Source organism: Schistocerca nitens, chromosome 2 (genome assembly GCF_023898315.1).
Source record: "Schistocerca nitens isolate TAMUIC-IGC-003100 chromosome 2, iqSchNite1.1, whole genome shotgun sequence".
In the NCBI taxonomy this organism is placed as follows: Eukaryota; Metazoa; Arthropoda; class Insecta; order Orthoptera; family Acrididae; genus Schistocerca; species Schistocerca nitens.
In genome coordinates, this window is record NC_064615.1 from 300,988,031 (window position 1) to 300,994,030 (window position 6,000).

Genomic DNA, 6,000 nt, shown 5'->3' on the forward strand with positions numbered 1-6,000 from the left:
TATACGCTCATTGATATCATGACAAAAATGTGCGTCTCATATAACAGAAACTGTTCAATTCGATATACTGGAAATACTGGCATGCCTTAGCTTTTAAAGGTGTTATGTTCTGACGGTTCTATGGCCAGGTCTCACACGTAGACTGAGCAACCTTTTTTAAAAAAAAAAAACATAACGTACACATCATGTATAAATCTCAACCTTCACTGTTACGTCTCGTAATACACGACGTTAACACAGTGCAAACCTTAAACCAAAACGGTGGCATATACAAAATGTACGTCTCTGACTAATGCTAGTTATGAGGTTCATTCAAATGAAACCTGGTTAGTGCGTCTACCTTTGCCTTAAGGGTAAGGTGGCACAACGTAACTGCAGGTATGGTGGCGCCGTCTGTTGGTAGAGAGACTGATGCGTGCGCACCGTTTGATGTTGCATAGCGCCAGTGTGGTTTCACGCCGAAGAGAAGGTGGTCACACAAGTTACTGTCCGCTACCGAACATGCAGGCGACTAAGCAGGAACAAATAGGAATGATTCGATTTTTGGCGGCGGAGAGAGTTGGAGGCCGTGAAATGTATTGACGGATAGAGGCTGTGTACATTGAGTACAGTCGGAGCCGTTCGAGTGTCGTGAAATGGCGCAAACGAATCTCTGAGGGGTGCGAGTCCTGGACAGACTCATCGTGTCATCACACCGGAAATGGTTGCGGAAGTGAATGCTTTAGTCTCGGACAACTGACCGCCGAACATCGCAATACTGTAATGGCGCTGTCTTTGAGTCATGTGCCACGTTATCATGAGGAGGAATACGGCTTTCTGTCGCGTATTGTCACAGGTGACGAAATATTGTGTCACCATTTTGAACAGGAAAGCAAGCGTCCAGGGAAATGAAAGGCCGTGTACGTCAGTTCTGGTAAGGTCATGATGTCTTCCTTTTTTGACCACAAGGACCGAATGCTTGTCGAGTTGCTGGAATGGGGAACCACAATAAATGCACAGCATTATCAAACCACGTTACAGAATCTTAGTCGAGCCATCAAGTCGAAACGCCGAGGCATGTTCTCCAATGGCGTTATCCTCCTGCTTGATAACACGGCCAATGCGGTGAAGACGACGTTGCAGCAGGTTCGGTGGGAAACGCTGGAACATCCACCGAACAATCCCGACCTCTCACGGTGTGACTTTCATGTGTTTGGACCTCTAAAACAAGCTATTCGCAACGGACGACGAAGTGTGTGACTGGGTGCAGGCCTGGATCCGACAGCAGCCTACTAGCTTCTTCAAGGATGGAATCGACTGGCTACTGTCGCAATGGGATAAATGTCCAACAGTTTTGGCAACTATTTTTGAGTGTATGTGTATAACTATATTTTTTGTTAATAAAGTCGTTACCGTCACTTTATACTAGTACCCCTTAATTTATACATTGGACAAACCGGAAGGAATTTTAAATCGCGATACCAGGAATGCACAAAACTAAAAAGAAAGAAACAGGAATTAAATCCACCTCTGCGGTTCACCTCATAGATGACAGTTAAAAAAAAATGGTTCAAATGGCTCTGAGCACTATGCGACTTAACTTCTGAGGTCATTAGTCGCCTAGAACTTAGAACTAATTAAACCTAACTAACCTAAGGACATCACACACATCCATGCCCGAGGCAGGATTCGAACCTGCGACCGTAGCGGTCACGCGGTTCCAGACTGAAGCGCCTTTAACCGCACGGCCACACCGGCCGGCGATGACAGTTACATTACATTAGTACCTGCTCCATAGATCACGAATATGACATCTCGTTATGATGCAGAATGTGCAGTTTAACATAAGTTTCCTTTACACGATTTTTAAAATATAGTTACCACTTCATATCTAAAAATTCATCTATTGAGTACATCCACATCTACATGGGTATTCTCCGAATCACATCTCAGTGACTTGCAGAGGGTTTATCAAACAGCCTTCACAATAATTCTCTATTATTCCAATCTCGTACAGCGCGCGGAAAAAAACGAACACCTATATCTTTCGGTGCGAGCTCAGAATTCCCTTTTTTTATTATGGTGAGCGTTTCTCCCTGTATAGGTCGGCGTCAAAAAAATGTTTTCACATTCGGAGAATTTCGTGAGGAGATACCAATGCATCGAAAAACGCCTTTGTTTTAATGATGTCCACCCCAAATACTGTATCAGTTCAGTGACCCTCTCTCCCCTATTCCGCGTTAATACAAAACGTGCTCAATTCTTTGAACTTGTTCGAAGTACTTCGTCAATCCTGTCTGGTAAGGATCCCACACCGCGCAGCAGTATTCTAAAAGAGGGCGGACAAGCATAGAGTAGGCAGCCTCTTTAGTAGATCTGTTACATTTTCTGAGTATTCTGCCAATAAAACGCAGTATTTGGTTAGCGTTCCCTACATTCTTTACATGTTCCTTCCAAATGAAGTTGTTCGTAGTTGTAACCGAAAGTTGAACTCTTTTCTTTTAGAACTCATGTGGATGACATTACACTTTTCGTTATTCAGGGTCAATTGCCAATTTTCGCACCATGCAGATATCTTTTCTAAATCGTTTTGCAAATCGTATTTATCTTGATGACTGTACTAGTCGAGAAACGACAGCGTCATATGCAAACAATCTAAGACGGCTGCTCAGATTGTGTCCTAAATCGTTTATATAGATGAGGAAGAGCAGAGTAGAAGGAGTTGTCATTCAGAAAGTCTTTTAATTTGTTTTTTAATGATGGTTGGCTATCTGTCAAACTTTGAATGTTATTTGGAAAATGACCAAAGATTTTTGTGCAGCATAATTCATTCCTTTTTGTGCAAAGTCAGATTTAACCCAGAATATTGAAGAACATCTTTTCTTCTAGTGTTGTAGCTATGCACATTGCTACTATTTTTGAACTGGGATGGATAATTAATAACAAATTTTCATAAGTGAATTTATGTATTGTGTAGGTATTTGTGTATCCCACAATCCCTAAGCAAATGTCTGCAAAGTGATCTTGGGTGAGTTCCAGCTGTTATTCTGATTACACGCTTTTGTGCAATGAATACTTACTCTCTTATGATGATTTACCCCAGAATTTGATGCTATAAAAAGCAGTGAATGAAAATAAGCATAGTAGGTTAATTTACTGATACGTTTATCACCAAAATTTGCAATAACCCTATTAGCATAAGTAGGTGAACCTGTTTCAGCAGATGATCAATGCGTTTCTTCAAATTTAATTTCTTATCAGTGCACACTCCCAGAAATTTTGAATATTATACCTTACCAACAAACTTCGGTTCAAAGTCCATATTTATCAATGGCTTATGTCATTTACTGTGCAGAACTGTATCTACTGTGTTTTCTCAAAATTTAGCGAGAATCCATTTGCAGAGAACCACTTAATAATTTTCTGAAAGGCATTATTTACAATTCCCTCAGATAATTCTTGTTTGTTGGGTGTGATTAAATATACTTTTATCATCAAGGAACACAATTAGCCTTGTATCTTCATAGATATAGAATGGCAAGTCATTAATATAGATTAAGAGCAATAAGGGACCCAAGACTGAACCCTGGGGCACACCATTCTTGGTACCTCCCCAGTTAGAGGACTCTGCTGATTTTTGCAGACTATTTCTACTGTTAATTTCAAACTTTCATATTCTTCCAGTTAAATATGAATCAAACCATTTGTGCCCTGTCCCACGTATAGCATAATACTTAAGCTTATCTAGAAGAATTTCATGATTCACACAGTAAAAAGTCTTTGAGATGTCACAAAATATCCCAGTGGGTGACGTCCAATTATTCAGAGCATTTAATATTTGGTCAGAGGAAGCATATATAGCATTTTCAGTTGAAAAGCCTTTCTGAAAACCAAATCGACATTTTCTTAAACCTCTTCAATTCCTTTGCCTTCACCTCTCTTCCCTCCCCTTCAACCCTTCTGCTGGAGAAGGAGCCACTGGCTCAGAACACTTGTATAAATAAAACCTTCTTTTTATATGTGTGTTTTCCTGCCACCACTTGGTGAGTAGATGTTTTACCTATCCAGTTACATTATAATAATATAATTAGCTAAACTCAAATGTTTCAGTGGGTCATCAATGTGTTTCTTCCAACTCAGTCTCTCATCAATGCACACACCCAAAAACTTTGAATATTCTACCTTGCTACAGACTTCTCTTCAAAACCTATGTTTATTAATGGTGTCATGCCATTCCCTGTACAAAAATGAGTGTACTGTGTTTTATCAAAACTTAGTGAGAGCCCATTTGCAGAGAACTACTTAATAATTTTCTGAAAGATATTATTTACAATATCCTCAGCTAATTCTTGTTTGTTGTGTGTGATTACTGTACTTGTGTCGTCAGCAAAATGAACTGGCTTTGCATCTTCATAAATACAGAGTGGCACATCATTAATATATATTAAGAACAATAAGGGACCTCATTCTTGATACTTCCCCATTTTGGGTATCTGCTGAGTTTTTGTTCATTATGTCAGCTGTTTATTTCAACCTTGTGAACACTTCCAATTAAATATGAATTAAACCATTTGACCACTGTCCCAGTCATAACACAATACTCGAGCTCATCTAGAGGAATTCCATGATTTACACAATAAAAAGCCTTTGAGAGATCACAAAAAATCCCAGTGGGTGATGTTCAGTTATTCAGAGCATTTAATATATGATATGTTGAATAGCCATTCTGGAAACCAAATTGACATTTTGTTAGTACTTCGTTTTTACAAATATGTGAAGCTAATCTTCAATACATTACATTTTTAAGTATTATGGATAAAGCTGTTACAAGTGAGATTGGGTGGTAGTTGTTAGCATCAGACGTATCTCCTTTTTTATACAACGGTTTAAGAATAGTATATTACAGTCTACCTGGAAAAATGCCCTGTTTCAATGAGCTACTACATATATGGCCGAGAATCCTACTTATCTGTTGGGAACAAGCGTTTAGCGCTCAGTTGGAAACGCCATCAATTTTTTGCGAGCTTTTGCTTTTGAGTGAATTTATTATTTTCGTAGTTTCTGTCGGAGAGGTGGGCTGAATTTCAATTTTATCAAATTGCGTAGATTGCCTCTTCCACATACAGCCTTGCATTTTCTAATGACTTGATGGATCCTATTTTCTCCAAGACAGTTAAAAATGATTTTTAAAATATTTTCTATTTCTGACATTTTGTTAACAAATTTTTCATGGATTTTGAGAGGAATACAGTCTTCCTATGGTCTTTGTTGCCCTGCTTGTCTTTTAACAGTACTCGAAATTGTTTTAATTTTGTTATCAGAGGTGCTAATTTCATACAAAATGCACACACCTCTGGCCCTTTTAATAACGTTTCGTAATCCAGTGCAGTAGTTTTTATAATGTTTCACTGTTTCTGAATCATTACTTCTTCTAGCTATAACATACAATTTCCATTTCTGTTTACAAGACAAATTTATCCAATTAGGAATCCAAGGCATTTTAGATGGTTTCTGTTTTCCTACAATTATGTTTCACTGTTTTCCTAGGGAAAATGTTTTCAAATATAATCACAAAGGGATCACGAAATAGGTTAAATTTTAAATAGGTTAAATTTTTCCGTGAACACCTCAACCCAGTCTGTTGCAAGGTTTCCCTAAAATTTGCTTTTGTTAAATTGTTAATTGAATGCACTATTTTGGAGGACTGTTTTGCATAATTGTATGGAGATATATTATACACTGTAACGGGCTGTGTATCATTATCAGAAAGACCATTCTCAATAGGAAAAATTTTTATTTGATTAAATTTATCTTGGTCTATAAGAACATTTCATATCAGTGTGCTGCTTTCCCATACTACCCAAGAGGGAAAATCAATAACTGATGTCAAATTGAAAGAACCAAGTAATACTTCAAGGTTAAGCTTTCTACCAGAATCTTTCAGAAAATCTACACTGAAGGCCCCACAAACAATATTTCGCTTTCCTGTGTCTGACAGAGAGCGAAACAAAGAATCAAAAT